The 25,466-nt window shown below is 35.0% G+C and overlaps 2 long non-coding RNA genes across 6 annotated transcripts; one reads left to right on the top strand and one right to left on the bottom strand.

Moving 5' to 3' along the window:
* The first annotated feature begins 222 nt into the window (after window positions 1-222).
* Window positions 223-24,550, top strand: LOC138127646 (uncharacterized). Of its 2 annotated transcripts, none has more exons than XR_011158318.1 (4): window positions 223-304; window positions 23,541-23,766; window positions 23,817-24,200; window positions 24,251-24,389. It is a non-coding gene; the product is annotated as an uncharacterized lncRNA (long non-coding RNA). The 2 variants fall into 2 exon arrangements; XR_011158319.1 differs by lacking the exon at window positions 223-304 and adding an exon at window positions 24,423-24,550 and having other exon boundaries at window positions 23,631-23,766; window positions 24,251-24,359.
* On the bottom strand, window positions 19,445-20,667 carry LOC138127639 (uncharacterized). Of its 4 annotated transcripts, none has more exons than XR_011158306.1 (5): window positions 20,254-20,667; window positions 20,050-20,190; window positions 19,957-19,989; window positions 19,641-19,754; window positions 19,445-19,580 (listed from the first exon to the last, which is right to left on the bottom strand). It is a non-coding gene; the product is annotated as an uncharacterized lncRNA (long non-coding RNA). The 4 variants fall into 4 exon arrangements; XR_011158305.1 differs by having other exon boundaries at window positions 19,957-19,986; XR_011158304.1 differs by lacking the exon at window positions 19,957-19,989 and having other exon boundaries at window positions 19,641-19,788; window positions 20,254-20,666.
* Window positions 24,551-25,466: the final 916 nt, after the last annotated feature.

Below are 25,466 nucleotides of genomic sequence, written 5' to 3'. Positions count from 1 at the left end.
AAATTATAAATTTAAATGGTCTCACGGTAAAAGCGAAATTTTTATTCGAATCAGATAGGTAATATGAGGAATTAACACCCTGTAAGTTCTGCAGCCAGTAATACAGTCGGGTCGTAAAGCTGCATATATTTTTCATATTTGCAATTGGGAATGTACAAAACTGTGGGTCGTTTGTAGTATACATAAACATAACCTTTTTTAGTGTTACTGTTGCCCCGGCGTTCTTCGGAGGGTGATGCACGTGTTTGTGGTTTAAATAATAAATTCATGTGCAAGGAGTGAGAAACTGAGAAATGGGATTAAGGTAATTATACAGTTTAGGTCGACAAATCTGACGCATGCGCAAATGGAACTCCGAAATTCCAAAACTCGGTGAATTTAAAACTAAATTAATTAATTAAAATTAATCGTGCTGTGAAAAATTATTTGGAGGCATCCAATAATGATTAAGAATTAATAAAGTTTGTTCAGTATTTTGGAATTTCGGTGCGAATCGCAAATAATCTCCAAGAATGCAGATACAGATTACGAAGATCTTAGGTAAGTACTAATCTTTCATTAAGTAGTTAAAGATACGTTTAACAAAATAACTGTTAGTCCAGTAATAAACAACTCTGAGGCGATGATATGAACCTGAGAGATAGAACACAATAATAATGATTAAGGTGACCAACTTCAACAAATTGAAAATAAGGACATTGTCTGGTGATGGTGATGATAATAACAATTTTTTATAATAATAAAAAAAACATCAAAAACGGTTAATTTATTGCATAAAACAAAAAAAAGGTAATCTTGTAGTTTACGTCGCCTAAACTGTGCATCGCTTCGCGCACCATGCTAAATGTGTACTGCGTTGCCAGACTTATTTATTTGTATCGAATAAGAGAAAATTCACAATTAATATCACGTGACGGTAATTTTAATTATACAATTATACTCTATCCAGGAACCCCTCTACCACACATTGTTTCGAAACAAAGTTAAAAAAAGCACACTAAACCAGGGAAACAGATCAATTAACAAACGTATTGGAGTCGTACACATCCAACTAAAAGACGCGCTCAATTCTAATTATCATCTGGCAACAATGCAGAGACTATGGGGCTGCGCGTATGAGATGCGCAGTTTGGGCGACGTAAACTACAAGATTACCAAAAAAAAACAATACATATTGTAAAATGACTACATTCAACATTGATCCTAATGATCTCTAGAGACTAAATATGTAGATAAGTAACAAAGTAACTCTTTGGTATACCATATAATATACCATATAATAGTAATAAATATCGGGACATTTTTTTAACTCTGAACATAGTCCATACTTATTTCCTATGTTCAATTTTAAAAAACACAGATCAATGCATTGTGAGTTGCTATGCAACCAACTATACCCAACACCAGAGATTATGAAATAATGTCAAAAATTGTTCCGATTGATGGAATTGGTCTTTCATGTGTTGCATTGGAAATGTCACGCACATTTCTAATGCTCTGATTGGCATAGAATAACTGCATTATGTGTATTTCTTCTTCAAACAACTTGACCATTTTTTAAACTGTCAAGTACTTATTTTCGTTGCGTTGGTTACGTGATTACATACATGCATTGACCTGTGTTTTTTCAAACAGAACATAGGGAATAAGTATGGGCTATGTTCAATGTTAAAAAAATGTCCCGGTATATTAATTTAAATTAAGTCTTTATTTTCTTATATGCATACTTCTTTTCCGAATGAATTGTTTTTCCGTTGACCGCTTGTTAATTTCAATATTAATGAATTATTTTGTCTAAATTATAGTGTATTAATGGACCTCATTAATATGATGATTTTTCATTAAGGCGGCCTTACACCAATGCAACAATTGGCAACATGTTGCCTGCAACATTTTTTAATAATGTTGCCCGTCATTACTAAAAAATGTTGCCGGCAACATGTTGCCAATTGTTGCCTTGTAGTGGAGTAACGATAGACAAAAGTACGGCGTTATTTCGGAACCGGTAGCAAGAGTTCCGATTGTAATAATTAATTTTTTTTTATGTCATGAATACAAAATACTAAAACCTTTATAGGTTAAAAATTGACGCTCATAGTGGGAAATACACTCACCGGCACAAAAAGCGACTCATTATGATTTCTTTAATAAATAATCTTCAAATTATATTTGTGCTTATTTTTTTTTATAATAGTTAAATTGGGATATTTTCAAAGATCGGGAGTGCTATGGTCACCATGTCAACTGAATTGTTTTGTTTAAATAAATTATTGAAAAGTTTGCGCTACTTCCATGTTGTGTTTTTGTCGGTTGTTTTACGTGTTAAAATTTTTAATTTGACAATACGAGATACTAATTCAAAATACTGTTCAAATTTTGACAAATTTTTATAATACATTTTTTTTCTAAAAAATAACTTTTATCATTTTTAATTAAAATCTTATTTCCTGATGATACAAAAAAAAAAAAATTCTAAGACAATAAATTACTTAAAATTCAAAGTGAGTCGCACAGTGAGAATTTAATTGATTTGCATTTATTTTAGTGGTTAAAAAGGTGAAATAAACTATTGCGACAACACTTTTTGAAATTATATATCTGAGTTTGTTATGAGAACTCTTCAAACGATCATTGTGACGGGTATGGGTAAAAAATATACAAGAAATGCTGAAAGTAAAAATTTACAAATTTGAAATTTATTAAGAGTGTATTATCAAAATTAAATATTTTCCCCGGTTTCATCCTCTTCTATGTCATTTTCATCTAAAATTGTTGATGGTGGGCAATTACAGTGGCCTATTTTTGAACACGTTGTTTTTCAGGAATGGAAAAACAAAATAATCAAGGCAAGTTGTTGGTAGAGTTGGGAGTAAAAAAAACGGACATCAAAATTGTGACATTTTCAAAAATTCAATATAACCCATTCTTTATTGTCAATGTGGCAGTTTATGACAACTGGAACATTTGAAGAATTGATCAGACGTACCTACTATCTTGTCAAAAATAAATTACTCCCTATATTTCGAACTTTTAGAGAAATAACGTTTTTCATGTTGCGTAACTAGAATTTTCAGAAGTAATTTTGAATGCCTAAGGTTGGTTACTATGAATTGAGGAATTAAGTTCAATTAAATATGCCGACAGAAATCAAAATTGATTGTGAAACGAAAAATCATCTATCACTTAGCGAGGCATTAGTCATTAATTTGCAACTGTGACAAGGAATTAGCCACAGCCTTACATTTTTGAGATATCTTTTGTCTCCACCAGAAACCACATAGCCCCCAACGTAACCAAATTTATGACAACCTAGTAACGAATATCCCTAAATCCTAGAGAGTAATTTATTTTTGACACGATTGTAGCACAGTTATTAACTAAATTGTCACAATCAGTCTAAATAAGTTTAAATGTAGGAAGGGCGGTTTCACACTTATTACTGTTATGTCAAAAATGATGTCTGGTTTTTTTTACTCTCCACTGTAAGTGCCTTGAAAGTCCGGAAACTTTTGTTAAAATTCCTCGAAAACTAAAGGTGTTGAAAAGGACGATTCGCCGTTTCTGAAGTAAGACTGCACAATGGAAATTTTTTGCTCTGAACATATTGCAATAGCAATTTTAATAGTCAATAATTAAATTAATAATGACAGTTCTCCATTGTAATGACATCTGATGACATTTGAATTACATTTTTACGTGTTGCCAACTGAAGCGTATTAATCACGCACCTCTGGATTTTTTTTATTTTCGATCGCATGGTATTACTAAACACTTTTTTGTCAAAAATCATCAAAAATAATTATATATTTTCTTCAAAAAATGCTAACTATGCGACTCGAAAAGACAAACTGAACGTGTTTCTATCTGAGCCGGTCAACACCGGGCTACCGAATATCTGCCTATTGTTCTTCTTTTTCCACATACCTACAATTCATTCCAAACAAGTTTCAATATAACAATATACTCTTCCCAAAGTAATTCTATATTGTTCTCTAGTATTTTTCTTGCGAAAATAACGATTTCTAACTGGAAAATTTCAGTTCTTATAAATAAACAATAAATTAATGAAATAAACAATGAGCGGCAATTTTTAACCTATAAAGGTTTTAATATGTTTTATAACACACTAAAAAAATTTCGTTCAAATCCGAGCTCTTGCTACCGGTTCCGAAATAAAAACCTAACGTTACTCCACTATTGGTGTAAGGCCGCTTTTAATCAACGATTTTTGCGATTTTGACGTTTTGATGAAATTTTGATGTATAAACAACCTGGAACATGCATTGTTTGCACTTACCAACACTGCGGCAGGTAGTGCAGCAGGGTTTTCAATATTTTATAGCTCCATAACTGCACAATTACGAATTCACTTTTTCAAAAGCCGTCATTTTTGGTTATAATTCGCATGTCATATTTTTCAAAGGTAACTAGGTTTCCTTAGCAACCGTGATTTTTACGTGAAATTGAATGTGAATGGAGTTGACGTCTTCTGACACTCTTTGTGGAAAAGTGAATAGAAAATGTTGAAAAATTTAAAAATGGCCTACCCTGAGGACAAAAAAAGGATGACGGTATTTATAAGGTGTCATCTTTATGGAAAAAGATAAAATTGGTTTTGATTTGGCTTTAATTGCAAAATTTGTCACCAAAAAAAAAAAAAGTTTGCGGTCAACGAAAAAATTTTGTAATCAACTCTTTTGTTAATGGGCGATTAATAATCTCAACTATTAAAGCCACTCACTCGCTACACTCGTTCGTGCTTTAAACGGTTTCGATTATTAATCGCCGTCATTAACAAACTAGTTTATTAAATAACTATTAAGACCCGCTTCGGTCTCTATAAGCATTTTATAAAAATCTAAACACGTCAAATTAATATTTAATTTGGTTATTTATTATGATTGATTTTAGTGTTTCTACCTTCAATTGGGTTTTTTCGGGGGACCAAATGTCGTTTACATGAGAGAGAAAACTCTTTCAACTTTGCATTTGTGCCAGGCAAACCAAACTGTATTCTACTAAATATAAAATATTCGTAAAGGTATTATCATTTTCCAAAAACATTTTGAATACTGAAATCCACCGGTCTTCTACACTACAGAAAATGTTTTTCCAAGTCCAAACTGTGTCGGCTTTTGCATATTTTTTTTAATATTACAACTTCGTCAAATAAGTCACTTTCGTTGACTTTTTCTTCATTTTCATAATTTATTTACTGTCAAACATGACTGAATATCAAGAAAATTAGGTTCCTTATCTAACAATACCCAGTTAAATTTTTCCAATTACTTTGCTTCAGGATTTTTCCATTGTTTTAAGTAGTGTATTGATGTCACGAAAAAATTAAAAACATGGGTTTTTATTGTGTGTTTATTAGTTTGAAAGTCTTTAGCATTTAACATATTTTGGAGTAGCAAAGGAAGATATTTGTTATCCTTTGGCTATTCTACTGGTTTCATAATTTTTGACGCTAGAAGGAAAATTAAATTACTTATATCATCATATGCGGCACCAATGTCCACATCATTTTTTTGGAATAATAAGTTTAATTTATTTAATTCATAGACAATAGGATTTATGATTTTTAAACATAAATAATTCGAGTTATCATTCATGATTTCGTTAATAACACGAGCCGAGTAGCATTTTTCTTTATTAACTATTAAACTGAAATGCAGTTTTAGTTCATCCCAATGTTGAAGAATTGTATTTATGGCATTGTATCTGGCCAACCAACGTGTTGAAGAAATTTGAACAAAATTGTGAAAATTTTTCCCATTGTTTAATGCATCAAATAATCTTCGGTACTCAATTCGCCGCAGAGAACTACAACTGAACCAATTAAATATTTCCTTGCACAGAAAATCAACTACAGCGGGCATTTCTTCAACGGCAGCAGATGCTGCATTATCCAGCGAATGGCAAATACATCGAATTAAAATGTGGATTTTCTGCTTTTAAAAGTGTATATAATGAATTATGTTTACCACAAAGATTGTTAGCGCCATCCGTCCCAATACCGACTAATTTCTCTAATGACAATCCTAAATTAGTAAGGAAATTTTTGATTGCAGTAAAAAGTTCAGCTGCAGTTACTCTCTCTACTAAAATTAGTCCTAAAAAAGTGGTTGTAATTTGATTGATATCACTATCAAAATATTTCACACATAAACATAAGTATTTGTTAATAGAACAATCTGTAGATTCGTCAACTATTAGTGAATAGAGAGTTGTTTTAAGTTTCAACGTTAGTTCTGTTAACAATGATGGCGCAATAACATATTTTAAGAGACTATGTAGTTTCAACTCTGTAAAAGAATTATTGTTACTGTTTATTTCATTAATCAGCTCACTCAAATGGTCAATGCTTCGAATTGCTGAGTGCATAGCAATGTAGACAGCTAATTTTAAATCCCTTTCCTTCTCTCTATTACCAACTTGTACGACGACATGAGATGTTAAAGTTGACTGCCCATGACGTACAGGATTCAGCGACTTCATTTGTTTTTTATGCACATTGGATTTGGTGTGTTTTATAAGATCCGCTTTATGTGCTCGTAAGTTTGTTTTGCAAACTTTGCAAAAAGCACCTTTCAGCATACTTGAATCTGGTGCTTCAGATAACCATCCTAAAAATACATTAGATGTATAAATTTAGATTTAATTTAATTTAATAATTCGAATTACCTTTGGCCCAATCTTCTTTTTCCCAGAGTTTGGAATATTTTCTCGTATACTTGCCGTAGTTTGGCATTTTGTAACACTAATAAGTAACCAGTAACCACACCAACACAAAAGTCGTTTATAACTTAATCAAAACAATACACAATTACACAGTAGGAGCGAGGACACGACCGACAACTTCAACTTCTGCTTTGAAATAAATACTGGAAAAATTGAGCATTCTTTAAATAGTCCGGTCCATAGATAAAGAAGGGTCGTCTCAGTTTCTAGTCAATAGAGCAACTGATTTCTAAATTCGTACAAGTACAATCAAAATTTTTCTACAATGATACAATCACAAATTTATGATAAATTATTTCCGATTTATTTGTATCGATTTATAAAGAAATAATCATTAAATATACAAGATTGACATTTTTAATCGGATCTTGTTTTGACTCAAGAGTTGGTCGCGTTCTGTTAGCATTGGTGGTGAGCTACGTGGTCGTCTGAACAATGGCTGACACTTCCGCATTAATAGATAATAGCTGTTTATTCTTAGTTTTCGCAATTTTTCTCTTTGGAATGGCCGATAAGGATGGTAATTAAGGGCACCAGCGAATTCCTTAAGTTATTTTCTATCTTTACAGTAGTTTTTTGTCATAAAATCACTGCTTTTTAACTGCACAATTTAAATTTTTATGTGCCCGCGAAACACCTGTCCATAAGATGCCATGTTATTCAGTCCATTTTCGAAAGCCTTTTATTCAAAATTTGTGTTCAATTTTTGATTTGTACACTTTTTGTTACAAATTCAATGGTATCGATGTGACGACCGGACTACTTTAAGTTTGTATTTGAATTTTGAAATCGTGATCTTGCATAATTTATTTTGAAGAAAGTTGAAAAGAGAGAAGAAATTTAGAAAGATGGGGGAGTTAAAGAGATAACTGCAGGTAGCCTTCATGTGTCAGGGCATCGCATAGATTTTTAGCATTTTTACTATGGGCCAGGGTCTGTTTACCGTTTACCGATTTGCCGCCTTCATCAGTAAAAATGTGCCGACCAGATGTTAGAGCTTTGTACAGCTTTGTGAAAAATTTTTCACATTTTTAAAGTACTTCTTTATTTTTGAATTTTAGCTAATTGTATTCAATTGGTCGAGTCGCCCAATTTAGTCGCCAATCGCCAATTAGAAAATTATGTCGCAAAAGCGGTATTCAAGTCGTCCATTTGGCGAAAAATCGCCACACCTGGCAACACTGGGTGGAAGTCCACTTGTTTTTATTGACCTACACGAGAGGGTTCCATGACAAATCGGCGATGCCAAATCAGCGCCCGACAATTCAGCGAATGATGATTCGGCGCTACGACAAATCGGCGCAAAGACAACTCGGCGCAAAGACAAATCAACGCAACGACAAATCGGCGCTAATGTCGAATAATCAAAATATCAAATATCAGCATAGTGCACAAAATCGGGAAGCGCGTTTTCTTGCAAGTCAGTCAGCATCAAAATTACAAGTATTGTAATAGCAGAAAGTGAGGTTACGAATACATAAGGGCCGCTTACATCTCATGTCAATGGAATGACAAGTGACGGCCAAAATTCCGTGGCCGCAATTGTACTTACCAAGAAGGTTAAAATGTTAACCTCCTTGATTGGTACACTATGTTACTATAGACACTTCCAAAAGTTAATCAAAATTTGAGTTTTGGGAGTGTCTATAGTATCATACTACATATTATTATTTTTTGCCCGCGATAGTACAGAGCGCCCAGAAATGTGGTAGCAAGTTTTTCGATTGGTCCCGCAAGATGACACTTTTTTACAGAGACCTTTTTTATGCATGGCAACGCCGCTATCTAAATTGAGATAAATAAATGTCAAGAATTGTCAAACCTCAAACATTCAAATTTAAATTTTATTGAAAATGTTCAAATTGACCACCATTATGCTCAATGCATTACTGAACCCTTCGAGCAACATCTCGACAAATTTTAGTGCACAAATCGGGGGTAAAAATTGTTCGGAAAACCTCCTTAACATATTCTTTTGAAAAAATTCAAAAATTGAATGTTGCAAGATTGAACAAATTTGGCTTTTCGAAAGTGCCATCTTGCGACACTTTGTGTAAAAGTTGCTACCACATTTCTGGGCGCTCTGTATATGCAACCAAAAATACTTACATACATTCCAGAGCAATCTGAACGTCTGAACTTCAAATTTGGACATATGTACGTTCAAAATTTCAAGGGCTTCTTTGCTATAATGATTGTTGATTGTACGGTACTAGTTGCTATGATTTGCGGTGAGTTTTGAAGTTATTATTCAACGGCTCGTGGGTAATGAATCCTGTTATCCAATAAACGCACTTTAAAAATTACAGTAATATGTATACATATAATACAAAAATTATTGTCAATTATTATTGGTGGTGGAGGGAAATTGTCAATATGATGGAAGGAATGTACTGGCGCTACCTTAACACGTAGTGTGTGACCTTAGTGCGCCGATATGTCATTGCGCCGATTTGTCTTAGCGCCGATTTGTCTTTGAGCCTAATTGACGCAGCGCCGATATATCAGCGCCGAAACGACGTGCGCCGATTCATCCGCGCCGAAATGACGTGATACCACACGGATTATGGATATGTTTGCACATATATTGATTGATGAATCCAGGCAAGAACAGACGAATTTATGCAAACAAGCGTTCAATGTGTACACACCAGTTGACACTCACAATTGTTCTTCACCTGGCGAATTAAGTATAAATCAGTCTTACTTTGGGACGCCACATTCCAACCATTTTCACACGATGTAATCAAATTTAAATCCAATGCCATGCTAGTTTTATGTCTGGGTCGAATTGCTGACAACTTTGAGCAAATTTTACCTTTATTTATCGTTATCAATCGTTCTATACATTTATCTCTGACTAAACGCATTATAGCATTAATGCCTTTATCTAGTCTTTTAACGCGTTTACCCTTCAAGTAAGTATATTTGAGGGTGCGGTGCATTCTCTTTAAATGCATATTTGTGTTGATTCCTGTCCCTATTCTAAAACAGTATGCCCAACACGGCGTATTAGACATGTACTGGTTGTTAAAATAGTTGGCAAATTCTTGTGTATCATTCATTATCATCTTTTAAACATGTATAAAATTCGACAAGCATTCTTTCAAACGCATCCTTGTCTGTTTCTTGCAGAATAGCTCGTAACGTTTTATATACATTAACCTATGATTGATGATAAAAGTTATCAAATGACACTGTTTACATTATGAAATATTACCCGTTTCTCAATCGTCCTTATTTTCGTTAGATTATTGCGCTACGAACGATCAATATGCCAAAAACAAAATAATCTAAAATAAAATTTGTACAAAAATTTTTTATGTACCTATGTATATTATAATTATGTACACCTAATGGGATAAACGTCGTTATTTACCTTTGTATTGGAGGAGGCATTACTTCTATCCACGCGTTAAAAAAAGCTTCAGCCATATCTGATATAATAACATTGCAGACTATAGCACAACCTATTCGAGTTTTTATATAGGTGAAAAATATTTTGAAAACATCTTTGTCAGATCGGATAGGTTTGAAATTAAGTATGCACATGGGAACTCTTCTCGCATAATTTTATCAATTTTGGATTTGGTTTGGAGGTTGCTGGGCATTTTCTCCACATGCAACGCACTATTTTCCCATGTTAGTACTTCAACCTCGATGAAATTCAAGGAAATTTAAATTATAGTGGCAGTTTAGTTGATTTGTAGTTCAATATCTTTAAAGAGATAGCGCTAGTTAAGGGTAGATTTTTTTGAGGTTAGCCGAATCAATCATTCAGCTAAAGTCTGTCTCAATTCTAAATTTCCACCAACACTGGAAGTTGGAAATACAACCGGCAACACTGTTTGGTGAAAAATGCGTCAGATTGTATTTGTTAGGTTATGTGTCAATTTCCGTTTTTACAACTCAAAATTTTAAAATAAAGGAAAAGAACGAAAACCTTTTTTAAAATGCAGCAAGTAAGTAGGTAGAAAATCAAATTCTAAAAGCAAAATAAACTTATGAACTAATTTTAATATTTTCGAATCATGTTTGTGAAATAATTATATTGCTAACTTTGGTTATTAAGAATCCCCAATTTAGAAATATTTTTATTTTGCCAACATAATTCAACAGGTGGTGGAAATTTAGAATTGAGACAAACTATAGTTTGTTACGGCCGTAATAAGCGAAGCACAGTTCAGATTTAGTAGGCCTAAATAGAAATGATTGACAGATGATGCACGAGAAGATTTGCACTACCAACTGCATCAGTATTGCCAATCCACTATTTTGCTTCGATCATTTATAGTCACTCGGTATAAACTACCGGGTGATTTTAAATGAATGTGACTTTTTTCATAGGTTGGTAATATTATTGTTGATTATTCTGCTTTTTAATGTGATAGTTGACATAAACATAGGCGTCCTCGCCTATTTGACACAATTTATTAATACAGCTGGTTGCAAAAAAAACGGGAACTGTCAGAATAAAATTGACACATTTTTGCAATTTTTCCATAGTGTGAAACCTTCTTACGGGAGATAGGTTAGATTTAACGTCAAAATTCAATCACATTTTTAAAAATCACTTGATAGGTATTGTCAAGTAGACAATTAATTGACAAATCGACAAAACCAAATTTACATTAGGAAAATTTTCATTTCCCGATTTTTTTGAAACCAGCTGTACATAAAATGTCAAAATGACGTACGTATTTGAATGTGTTGATTAAGGTATCAAGTTTGACAAAATAATGTTCCTAACTTAAGAAAAAAAGTCACAATCATTTAAAATCACCCAGTACATACCTATGTATAAAAAAGAAAAATTTATAATTAGGTAACAAAAATAAATGAAAATCTCTTCTGTTAGAAACAAGGATAGTAGGAATTTGAATAAATAATATTCTGAAACTTTTACTCCCTACTCAGTTAACTTTCTTGTGCCAAATTTTTGAGTTTAACATTTCTTTGGTTGGCACAAATTTGACACAGCCTCGGTTACTTTCAATTCCATCTTTAGATACTAAAATGGATCGTAACGTGTTTGTACGTAATAAATTACGCTTATCACTCTTAATATTGATTAAGTTGCTAAAAACTCTCTCCACTGATGCATTCGAAAAAGGCAGAATTAGTAATAAGGAGATCACTTGCTTGACATTTGGAAATCTTTTCGTTCCTGCACCATTGGTCGCATTGAAAACTTTCGACCTACATTTTTCAACGTTCATGGTATCGTAAGATTCGAAGTCCTCAAGAGAAAGATCTCTCCATTCATTATCGAGTAGTTGAACACTGGGAATATGATTTTTTAAAACTGGGAACCTATCCATCACTGGCTGTAATGATTTATCTCAGAATTCAAGACAACTGTAGGCTCAACAATTTTTATTATGTTGTATATTTGATCTTCAAATTGAAAACGCATCTTCATTTGTGTTTCTAATTCAATAAAGAACTTTAGTATTGTGTCATAAAATGTTTTGATGCTTCCATTATCTGTCGTCATTCTAATCGCTTGTAGAGTTTGTGTGGCTTCAACCCCTAAATAAATCTGTTCAGCTGGAACAAAATTTGCCGGATTCTTCTGATTCAATGTTAGTATGTCGCTTCCTCTGATGTAAGACGTTTTCAAGAAATTTGAACACAACGTTTTAATCAGGCTTTCAGTTTCAGGCGTAACTCTGTAGAACAAAGGTTTCTCTGATTGAAATAAGAGATTAAATTCCGTCAACAATCCAAAGACATAGGCCATAAATTCTAGATAAATCCTTGTGAATTGATTCTCCATTGTAGCTAAGATTGAATCTGTTGTAACAGATGGATCTTTCAGAACGACCATTCGAAAATAAGCCTTCAAGGGTTCAAATTGTTCCAATACACGGTCCACGCATGCTTTGAGTGATAGCCAACGTGTTATAGCTGGATTCAAAATTTTATGGATATCAGTCTGAAAAAATTCTTGGAATTCCTTGAGTTTTTGTTGTCTTGCAGGACTCCTACTGAACTGGCTTCCCACGTTTCGTAACAGATCGTCCACAGAACGGGGAAGTTCCAAACAAGCTTTCGAGGCTGATAGGTGTACCATATGACACGAACATTTCACACATGCTATAGCAGGGATTTCTTTCCTCAATAAAGCGAAAACGGACTGGTACATTTCTGTCATAACATTGGGAGTGTCTGATGCAAATCCTACTACATTTTCAAGAGGAATATCTTTCGATTTTATGATGTTAAGCAAGGCGCCAAACAATTTATTCGCAGTTCCACCATTCACTATGTCAAAAAATTTAGTAGTAACAACGGATTCACAGTTCATAAAAATTACAGTAAATGCACACTGTTTTAATGTTGCGCAATCTGTTGTTTCATCCATTATTATCCATCATTTGTAACTGTCGTGCTGTTCCCAGCATAACTAATATTTATGGCGATAAGTTTTGCGGATTGTATTTGGTTCAGAAAAACATTCAATGGGAATTTCATCACTGGCTGAATCCATATAAGATAACCGTAACCTAAAAACCAACCGTAACAAGTGATAATATGATCAATTTCATTAAACATACCACAAGCCAGATGAAAACGACAAATTAGGCGCGAAAAATGCACGAACACGAACGGTCAACTGTAAATGCAACGTCAATCACAGATGTCAATTGTCAGTTATCATAACATGAACAATTACCAACCGAAGCACCACTCAATGACCAAGATTAAATTCGAAACACACTACAATCGTGTCAAAAATGAATTACTCCCTAGTATTTATGGATATTTGTTAGAGGTCTTTCAATCTCTCAGGGGTTGTGAGTCATATCTGCGCAAACGACGGATATCGGTTTCTAGTAAGCGCTACAAACCGACCGGAAATCATCGTCATTCGTTACGTCTCTAAGAGTAAATAATCAGATAGTGTTCTGTGGTGTTCCTCGACGTGTTATCGAGTTTGCAAATTTATCACGTGTTCGGCGACTTTTTATTCCATTCGTAATTTAATTCCATTAAAATTTAACGCGTGGCTAAAATAGTCGACGTTTTCAGTTTTCATTTATAGATTCTTCGCTGGTTTTTGGCTCCGCCTTCGCGGAGATATTTCCAAGGTCAAAACCCATGTGGGATTGAAAGACCTTCTACTATACTTGGCACGGAAAAAATACGTTATGGCCCTCAATATTGCTCATTTACCTACAATGGACCGTCGGCTTGTAAAGTATAATCCTACTTGTCATAAATCAACCGAATTCGTACACACCAAAACTTTACCAGGGCCGTCTTGAATCCTCCATGCTTCCAGACAATTACATTTTAAAATAAGACTTTATAAAAATAAAAAGGAATATTTATTGAACATCTTGTACATTATTTCAATCGTTATCACTATCACTATTGCTGTCTTCATCACGAAGCAATGAACAGAAGTAAAATGATCAAAATACCTGGCAACTGAGGTAAACTACAGTTTTTCTTAGAATACGACCCTGTTTAATCCACACAGCAAACCAGACATGGGTCAAGCGCCGTAATTTATGGTACCAGGTAGCGTCTTCATAAACTTATTGTACAAGCATTTAACTCTTCAACAATAGGATAACGTATTTTTTCCGTGCCAAGTATACGTTGCCATAAATTTGGCTAGGTTGGCAGCTATGTGGTTTCTGGTTACAAACAAAAGATATCTCAAAAATGTAAGGCAGTAAATTTCTTGTAACGGTCGCAAAGGGCTAATTTCTCGCTAACTGATAGATGTTATTTCGTTTCACAATCAGTTTCCGGCGGCATATTTAGCTGGATTTGCGCAAATACTCTCTTAATTGGTAGTAACCAACCTTAGGCAACATGAAAAACGTTGCTTCCCTAAGGCCCGGTTTCTGGAACGGTCCGATAACTTAACGGCCGGTTAAATCAATCGTTGCTATAGAAACGCTAGAAAATGACCAATCACATTACATGATTTTTGTATTTATCGGAGAGTTAACTAACTGGCCAAATAAAATGTTTCCAGAAACCGGGCCTAAATGTTCGAAATATAGACTATCGGCATAAAGGCGGAGCCCACCGATTCTTGGCCACTAGCGCCCGCGGCGGTCGAGTTTATAACTTTCATGCGGCAGTTTTCACACGCAGTTTATAGGCGAAATCATATATTTATTTGTTTTTTCGCAAAATTCATTTTGTAAATGCATAAGTTCGCTGTAATGTATAAGTGTAACGTCAATATGAAGTGTTGTCGACCTTACAACTACATTAACGTTGAACATATTATAGTCCATTCATTTTAAATCTTGGGTTTAGTAATAAAACTTGCCTGCTTTGACACTTGTCCGAAACTCAGTGAATCTAAAACTGTGTTCAATACCGAGTGTCAACTACCAAACCTGACCATAGGAACTTAACATGAAAAATAGTTTTTGCGTGATTTCATGTACCTACTTCATTAAGAAATTGATTAAATTTAACATTTGTTAAATGGTCAAGTTATTAGAAACATTTTTATTCACATTTATCAAAATGTCGAAATATGTTTGTGTTATTATATTATATTTACTACTAAAATCGCCCAATAATTTGATTATTAAAAATACCATCCCAAACATTAAATTTCTGAGGGCATTGCGTTCTTGTAGTTAAATTTATCCGCGGATTTTCTTGAGACAAATATCGAGTGTTCTGGGTGGCTCATTATTTAACATACATTTGCATTCGTCGGTAAAACATCTGTTTTTAGGTACTATAAATATGTTCTGCTTACCTTATCTATACGACGGGTGCAGGTAATAATAAGACATCCCAAGCGTAGACAGAAAGTACATAATAATGGGGTTTTCCAGAATTTTAAAAATACAGGACCGGCCGGCCCTAAGCCACTAAACAATTACAGTCTTAGTTGTACCGTTCAAGAAATAACTTGTGTTGTGTAAAGTGAATTCAGTGCGTTAATTTTACTCAATATGTCAGGTGGTTTGGGTCATTTGACTTATCAGTCTGAACAAATTATTCTTAATGTGCTGGAATATTTGTTGTCAATACTGGTGAATCATCTAGTGAATTTGATTCAGATGACGATTAATTTTCTATTTGTTTATGTAAGTAAGTATTTTCTTATTTTATTTATTAATTTACTTTAAAGTATGCATGTAATGGATACTTTATTAATTACTCTTATTTCTCAAATACAAAATTTCCCAATACAAAATCAACAATCTCTTAACATTTTTTTGGTCACTGATCGCAAAATGTGTTTTAATTTTTTTTATTTGCGGATACTTTAAGGTCTCTTTCTTTTGCTCGTCGATAAGATGGTGAAAGTACGACGTGGTACCAATTTTATGTGAACAGAGGGATTACTACTTTACAGTACCCACACAATGAAAACTTGCCGCTTCCGTAATTTACGGCGTTTTGAGTTTACAACTTTACCCAAGATTTAAAATGAATGGACTATAGCGGTGTTGTGTTTTTTCTGTTGTGCCGACATAACCTACCGCGCATAACAAACATGAGTAAACGTTTTCACGGGAATGTTTGTTGCGCTGTGAAGTGTGGAAACATACATGGTAATACCGAAAACATACGGTTCTATTCATTTTCCACAAAAGCACATAAGGCGGAGCAAAGACAAAAGTGGATCGCAGCAGTAGGTACGGAGAATAAAGTAAGTAATTAACTATACATACAGTTCGTTTCAGGATGATCACAAATAAAGTGTAAAGTAGCATGAATTGCAAATTATAAATTAATGTTTCATAACCCTCAACCGCCCGGCGGCACGGTAATTTTGCCGGAGTACAGACACTGTTACGTATAATACTATAAAGTAATAGTGCAGTGCTTATCAACATAAAGTCCATTCACGTTGGATTTTCCTAGTCAAGGTCAAATAATTCATGTGTCAATAATTGTGGCGGTGTGATTTTTAGTTCAAAAATGCTTTAGCTGTGTATGTCACCAATACGGGCTGATAATAAAGTAACCAAGTCATTCGCAGACTGTCGAGGTTATGTTATTCGCTGTCAGCAAAGAAACAGTCATTTTTTCAAATATTGTTATTAAACTTTTTAGAGGATAACAATAGGTAATAATACGGTGCGATCAATTAAAAAATAAATCGAGTCTGCGTGTTACCTATGGCAACCCATGCTATAGCATAGGCTCCAAAGCAAACTCGATTTATTTTTTAAATGATCGCTCGGTACTTACATCCATTTTGTTATCATTTGCAGTTGGATGGAAGGAAACTCAAATTCAAATTACCTAGATGCCTCTTCGGGCGATACAACTGTAACCTAATTTGTGTTCAAGACTGAAACCTGAATCTAAATGATATAATAAATCAAAGTAAATGTTGTAACTCCAAAAGTATCGTGTGTTCCAATAAAAACTCACTCGCAGTAAGCCATGACTATAGAGATAGATAGACTGGTCATGTCGATTTTAGGATCACTCGAAGTAGTTCATTTGTTACTTACAAATTTTCATCATATTGTGAGTGACAGATAACCTATAAATTTACTTTAGTAGTTCATTTCACATCTGGTACTAAGACATACTTCACTTTTGTCATGGCTTGCTGCGAGTCTTTTGTGGAACACACGATACTATGAGAGATGAATAACAATGATCTTAATCAATAGAAGAAATATAATGTAATGGTTTCAAATTTGATAAATGAAAGCGCAGAAGGCGCGTAAAATGCAAGGTAAAATTTACAAAAAGTGCCGGTTCTGACCAGGTGATAGTTAAATTGAAGAGCGAGCTGAAAGGAAGGTCCTCCGAGTCCTTCTTTCGCCGCTAGTCCACTACGCCGTCCGTATCCACGGAAGGTCCTCGGGGTCCTTCCTCCCCTCGACCCTTCCTAGGGATGAAACGTAAGAAAGTAAGAGTAAAGCCCCGATGTAAACAAAAAAGTGACAAACAAAAAAAAAAATTGACGAGAACCAGTCGACTCGTCTTTTCTGGCGAGGTCACTTCAGATCCGATAACGCACTGTGTTCAAGAAATTTGCCAAAATGGCGGATGAAGATAAATTACGCTGAGTGATCTTGACAGATAGTTACGGTTCCTGGATTTCGGGATTCCCGGCCGAGGGCTGTCCGGTGTGAGGTCTGGCTCTCCGGTAGGATCCTGGGGGATGACTGCGGCCCAACAGGGTGGCGAAATTTGATCCGCCGAAGCGTAGGGTCGTTGACCCTCGTGGACGAAGCCTAGATCCACCGCAGCGTACGGTTGGTGTACCCTCTGGACGTCTCCTCCAGACGATACGGACTTCCTCCACGGGTTCGCCAACACCTGCTGCACTGGGAAAACACCCCCTAATCTCCCCCCTTTGAACACAAACACACACACTAGGCGCTACGGTCGTGAAGCCCCAAAAATGGCGTCGGTTCCATCCATCGCAATTTCGTCGCGACCGGTACCGGAAGTCGGGGTCCGAGGGCCCGTTCTGGAACGTTGGCGAACTTTCTAGAAATTACGATTTACCGCGAAATTTAAATCGTAACAGTATCTAGCATATAAAAATACTTGCCTGTTATCTTAATAACAATATTAACCATACAATCACACTGATCAGAATATTAGGGTTAAGATAACAGATACAAAAGATGAAAAAAAAAACATTTATTTTTGTACTATATTATAAAACAACTATGAATCTACTGATTTTTAAATAAAATTAATTTGCTTAATTGCTTTCTGATTGGATTTGCAATTATATCCCGATTACATTTTTTTAACCAAAGAATAAAATCTTACCTTGGTATAATTTACAATTATCTGTTCAATTAAATATTTTCGCGGAGGAACTTCTTCAAAAGTAACATCGAACAGATGTTCCTCAAGTTCCCTGAAAATATTTTTATATAAGTGCAGCGTTTCTTCTTTTTAGCGGAGAACAATCGTCTTTGTGATTCAATCTTTTTATTATGCGGAATCAGAACTTTACGAGCTTTAATTTTCATTTGATTACTTTTTTTTTCAATACTTCCACTTGGAAGGATCGTTGTAATAACTTTCTAACAAAATAGCTGTATGGCACTTATCCTTAATAGAAGGCATCGCAAAAAATGATGACAATTCTAAGTACTGGTTTAGAATAGTCATGTCATATCGTGAGGAAATTCCTTAACATTGACACAGAACATAAAACACAAAAAAGTCAAAATGTGGAGGCGAGACGCCGGTAATTATGTTGATAAGCCCTGCACTATTATTTGATAGTATTATCCGTAATAGTGTATGTACTCCGGCAAAATTGCCGTGCCGCCGGTGGAGGTGGTATACAATTATCAAATCAATGCTACATATTACATGTATTTTAGGTTTGTTGAAAATGCGATTTAGATGCATTTTAAAAGAAAGTGTATTACACTATGGTACTGAAAAAGCGGGACAAATAATAATTGCATGCTGTGTGCTGCATAATATTTGCATCAGTGGAAGAATTGAGTATGAAATGGAGCTAGATGATGACGAAAATGTGGAAGATCTAGATGAAAATGGTAATTTATATAATGAAGTTAATGTTTTTCGCGAAGGGCAAGAACGACGTGAAAATATAATACATTTGTATTTCAACAGGTAAATAAAACTTTTAGTACTTTTTTGTGCGATTGTACTCTATTTGGTTGTTTACCACGTCTGTTTCCAAGATGGTAAGCTCTGTTTACTCGTTGCTAACGATAAACTCGATGGTAAGTAATTTTTGGTGTTCTAGAACGGTAAGTAAAGTTTATTCAAAATTAATCGATTATTATAATAATTTTTATGTAGACAGAAGTTGAAGACAAGATGTGGGGGCACTTTCTGGAAACTCATAAAGCTCTTGTAGTCGGCTTTCCTTGGCGCTGCAATGAAATAGCATTAGCAAACTTGCCGCGACATTGGCATTGTCAAAATTTTCATACCCCGCATTTTCCTTGTCTTCTTGATTAGGTACACATTGAGGTTGTTGGTTTCGAAAATAATTCTTCATTTATGTAGACAGAAGTTGAAGACAAGATGTTAGCACTTTCTGGAAACTCACACGGCTCTTGTAGTCGGCTTTCCTTGCTGCTGCAATGAAATAGCATTAGCAAACTTGCCGCGACATTGGCATTGTCAAAATTTTCATATCCCGCATTTTCCTTGTCTTCTTGATTATAAATTGAGATCGTTGGTTTCGAAAATTCTTCATTTATGTAGACGGAAGTTGAAGACAAGATGTTAGCACTTTCTGGAAACCCACACGGCTCTTGTAGTCGGCTTTCCTTGCTGCTGCAATGAAATAGCATTAGCAAACTTCCCGCGACATTGGCATTGTCAAAATTTTCATACCCCGCATTTTCCTTGTCTTCTTGATTACAAATTGAGATCGTTGGTTTCGAAAATTCTTCATTTATGTAGACGGAAGTTGAAGACAAGATGTTAGCACTTTCTGGAAACTCACACGGCTCTTGTAGTCGGCCTACCTTGCCGCTGCAATGAAACAATTTTAGTAACAGACTTGCCGCGACATTAGAATTGTCATAATGTTCATACCCCGGATTTTCCTTGTCTTCTTGATTTCATATTGAGTTCGCTGGTTTCGAAAATTCTTGATTTATGTAGACAGAAGTTGAAGACAAGATGTTAGCACTTTCTGGAAACTCACACGGCTCTTGTGGTCGGCATTCCTTGCCGCTGCAATGAAATAATATTAGCGAACTTGCCGCGACATTAGTATTATCAAAATTTTCATACCACAAATTTTCCTTGTCTTCTTAATTACACGTTGAGGTCGTTAGTTTCAAAAATTCTTTATTTGTGACGCACCCCACATTCAAAGTTTCTTCTACAATATCCACTTCGTTTTCGGAATCACTAATATCACTCATTTTACTGCTTGTTTTTCAACACAACTGGCGATATTTGCGCACAAAAACTGCAATGGCGGTAGTTGTTTGCAGATTGAAGGGCGTCGTATCGCATTGCATTCTAGTTAGGAATGTTTTGTAATAAATATTCAATCGCGCAAAAAATCTCATAAGCATGACGAACGTTAATGACAATGTACGGATCTCAGACAATATTGGAGTCGTCGCAAGCTCCTCCTCCAAACAATTGTCTTCGATCCGTACATTGTCATTACCGTTCTTTATACTTAATATACTATAAATTCTGCCAATAAATTTATTTGACATGATAGAAAAACATAATTGCCAAGTAAACACATTGGTACAACACTAATAAAAAAAAATTCTATAAAACATAAATTCACATTGACATGAAACAAAAACATATTTGCCAAATGAACACATTAATTCAACATTAATATAAAAAAGACCACTTCCATAAAATATAAATTGACAGTTTTAAACCTCCTCTTCATTCACATTTAGAATTACATTAACATATCGGGAAATATTTTCTGCCATAATTGTAGAATTACTTGCCAAAACACTAATGTTGGTGTCAATGTTTTTGAAAATACGTAATTGTTCTTCGTGCATTTTATTTAGGGTAGCGAATCTTCTCGTTTTTTCTGATGTCCCCTTGAATCTTTTTTGTCGCATTGTCTCATTTTCATTTTTTCTTTTAATTGGCCTTTCATTTTCAGAACTTGTAACTGGTTGAAGAGGTAGTAAAAGTTCGTGTACTTGCACCCTACTAGTTGATGGTAATGGTGCTGCCTGCTTTTGTAACGTGCTTGGCTTGGAGTAAAAGTTTTGCTTTTATGAACTAATTGTAATTAAAAATTGAAAGTCACTTACTATTCCTATTTCTGGGTAAGATGTTCCAGTTACATCTTTCCATCCCAATAGATGCATGAGCGGCTCCCCTACATCTGTCAGAGGTGGTGTTTCCGCCTCACCTCCTCCCGTTTTATCTATTTGCCTCCTAACATTGCTTTTACTTTGCATTTCCATGTTCCAAATGCCTAAACGTAAACATAATATAAATTACAAGTACTACATCATGTTTACTATGCAAGGTATGGATCGTAACAACTTACAGACTTCCGCTTTTCAACGGGTTTTTGGCCAGCCCCCTTCGAATTTAATACGAGAGCCAATTCATCCCACAGTCGATGTTGTTCTTTTTTGTCACCATCAAATTTGTTAAACTTTTTGTTCAGCAATTGCGGGTGCACCTCTATAAAATCCACAACCGTCTTCCCGTGGTCGTTGGTAGAGGTCTTTCAATCTCTCATGGGTTGTGAGTCATATCTGCGCAAACGACGAACATGGGTTTCAAGTATGCGCTACAAACCGACCGGGAACCATCGTCATTCGTAGAACCTTTATTATAACGGGTGACTATTAAAATTTTCACTTGGAGTTGGCTTTGAACGGGTTTTTATTTTTTCTGTTACTTTAGACACACGCAAGAACGAACGACAAATGTCAGTCAGTACAATTGAAACATAACCAAATTAAGAGAAAAACATTTATTGAAATGTCAAACTTGTCAGTGTCTAAGGTGCAACGGAAAACAAAGAATGATCCATAGCCAACCCTAAGTGAAAATTTTAATAGTCACCCGTTATATGAAGTGGCAAATCTGCAGCATTTTCATTTTTCTATTAACGAACCATTGTCTGGTGTCATTATGAAATTGTAATTTTAAAATTTAACGCCTGGCTAAAATAGTCGACGTTTTCAGTTTTCATTTACCAATTCTTCACTGGTTTATCGCTCCACTTTCGCGCACATATTTCCATGGTCAAGACCTCTAGTTTTAAAATCTCTTTCTCTCTCTGAAGACCAAGCGGTCATCATATAATAATATGTAAATTAATTTAGGTTATGTGTACCTATGGTATAACTTACCCATAATCCTATCACAATCTTTGCACCCTACTTTGCACTAAGCACTATGAAAACTGAAAACTCAATGTATTTGAATGTATCCCAGCATTCCCAGCAACATCTGTGAACCACATGCCACATGGGCATAAGCACAAGGCTGATGTTCTGAAGGTCATGGAATGCCGTTTTTATTATATATCAAAGGTGCCGACAAAAAGACCCTTCTGGTTAATGTCAACGGAACCAACGGGACCATTTAAAAGCGCTACTTGTAAAACTCATGAATTTTCTGGCATATCGCATCCTTGGTGCGCATACAATGTAAATAAAATCACATGACGACATTACACCAATAAACATCAAGTATGAAGAACCGTCAAGCAATAGCAATAGCCTCCTCTATGTTGCTATTGCTTTTCTAACGAAGTCTATCGGAATGACTCGATATTTATCGACAATATCATAAAGAGTAACAGTTTTGTTCTTTATTGCTATTCCTATTTCTATTTCCTCATACGGAGTTCAGCTGCAGTTCATAAAGCCGTTTATACTGTGCCATCCTTAATGTGCTATTGCTAAACCACGAGTATGTTTCGCGTAGTAGAAAATTGATTTTATCATCAAATACTTCGCTTGCACACAAATGCAAGCTGTGGCACACACAGTTAACAAGAATCAGATCAGAATTATTGTTATCCCTGATCCTACTATACAGAGAAGTGAATTTTCCGCACGTATTATTTGCTCCATCAGTCCCAATCTCCAATATATTTTTCATCTGCAAATTACTTTTCTCAGGGTCATATAATTCATCAGCAGTTGTGCCTTCAACACGCAAAAAAGACAGAAATCTTGTTAGAATTTTGTTATGTTTTGTAGAATAATATTTGATATTAATAGTCAAGTACTTTTCAGTTCCCACATCTGTTGATTCATCAGTAATTAATGATAATTTAACATTTCCTATTTCATCAATTATTTCTTTATGTAGAGTTTAATAGTGGATCGTATTATTAAACTGTTTTTGGTAACTTTTAGCTTTGTTATATTGGTGACATCAACCGTTTCACGTCAGGCATCAAGGTCAAGTGTGTGTGTATTTAATGGAAAAATCAAAAACTGTGAAAAGTTCAACTTTATGGAGCACATATTCAATGTTGAAGCTCACGCTGAACATACGGGATGGCATTGGTGTTACGAAGTTTCTGAAATTGGTACCTTTTTTGAAAAAAAGCCAGTTGGTTATCAGGCGAAAAAGTCTAAGGTATTGACACGAGACCAGATCAATTTGCTGTATAATCTGCCCCTTTTTAGGTCATTTTAATCATGGGAATATCAGGAGCCATGCGAAGAGGCGAACTAACCAAAATGTCTATCGATGACATCAAGGATGAACATTCTTTATTAATAGTGGCCGTTCCTGACACAAAAACTGGCATAAAACGAACTTTTACTGTCACCAATCCAGAATTTGTAAGATTATACCGCAAATATGCAGCTCTTGTTCCGTGTACTCATCCAGAGTTAAAAAAATATTATAAATTGTGCAGTGTCGCATTTAAAACCTGAAAAATCGAAACAGCAATATAAAAAATGTTACAGTGACTTTGAGACTGATGTAACAAGAAGAATGTGAAAACCGTGTCGGATAATGTTGCATTGGCTTACCTATTTACTGGAATTTATTTATTGTCACAGGTAAATGTTAAATTCTCTTATGATAAGTTATATCATCTGCTCCTTTTTAGGTTATTTTAATCCTGGAAATATCAGATGCCGTGCGAAGAGACAAATAAACCAAAATGTCTGTTGATGCCATTCAGGATTCAATCTGTGTTCAATCAGGATATGTTACTAGTTACTAAATATTCCCTCTTTGACCGGTCAAAAATTAACCTAATTCATACGTGTCTGTTCTAGATCGATAATTGGGATCACATTGGGATCTTTTTTTACCGATTACCGACTCGTCATTCTTGAGGCGACCACTCCATTTGAAATTGGCGGGAACTTCAAACCGGATGAAAATTCTGTACTAATGGCGGCCGTTCCTGACACAAAAACTGGCATAAATCAATCTTTAACTGTACCCAATCCAGATTTTGTAAGACCACACCGCAAATACAGAGATAGATATGTTGTAATTGTGATAATAAATAAATATTGAAATGACTTTTACTTTTACGGCCGTCGTCAAGGCAACGGCTGCGAAATTCAATTTCGCGGCCTGCTCTAGGCACGCGAAGTGCTCATTTCGCGTATGGTTGCACACAAAATATTTTTTTTTGAGTGGGCTTTTTCGTTAATATTTTATTGACACAAATAAAATTGTCACGGTTCATTTTACAATGTGCTTTGATCTTTGCTCTTGATAGTATATAAAACAGTATATAAAAATTAAAGCCGGTGTGTGTGTGTGTGCACGTGCTTTATTTCGTATCTCTGCAAAGTTAATTGTGAAATTGGTGTTGCTGGATTCTTCGAAATGCCTCCAAAGGCCGATCTATTCTATGGAGTTGTTGGGGACTGTTTAACCGATTTTTTCAAGAATCACACAACGCAATGCTCCTGTGAACAAGTGATCTTGAATCTCAATGACGAGCTAAATAACTGTAAGTCCCTTATAGTGGCACAAACAGCTTTAATCAATCAATTGTACAATGCTGTCATCGATTTGAAGTTCGATTTACATAAATCTCAAGGCCCATTCCAGCAAGCGTCTCCGTCCTTTAAATCTGCACGTGAAAACCGCCGATCTGATATGGAAGTAAAAACCAATACACTCTCGGATAGTTCTTTGGCCACCGATATTACAGTCTATAATAATACTAATAATTTGACAGCGGTTCGACGTCAGTCCTTTGTAAATATTTCTCAACCCAGTGATACAGAAAAACTTCAAAATGCAAATTCACCCAATTTGGAGATTTGTCGTCCGAAAGAAGCGGGAAAAAACGCTGACAT

This window comes from Tenebrio molitor, chromosome 4 (genome assembly GCF_963966145.1).
Source record: "Tenebrio molitor chromosome 4, icTenMoli1.1, whole genome shotgun sequence".
Classification (NCBI taxonomy): Eukaryota; Metazoa; Arthropoda; class Insecta; order Coleoptera; family Tenebrionidae; genus Tenebrio; species Tenebrio molitor.
The sequence above is the reverse complement of the archived record's forward strand: the minus strand, read 5'-3'. Positions and strand labels throughout refer to the sequence as shown.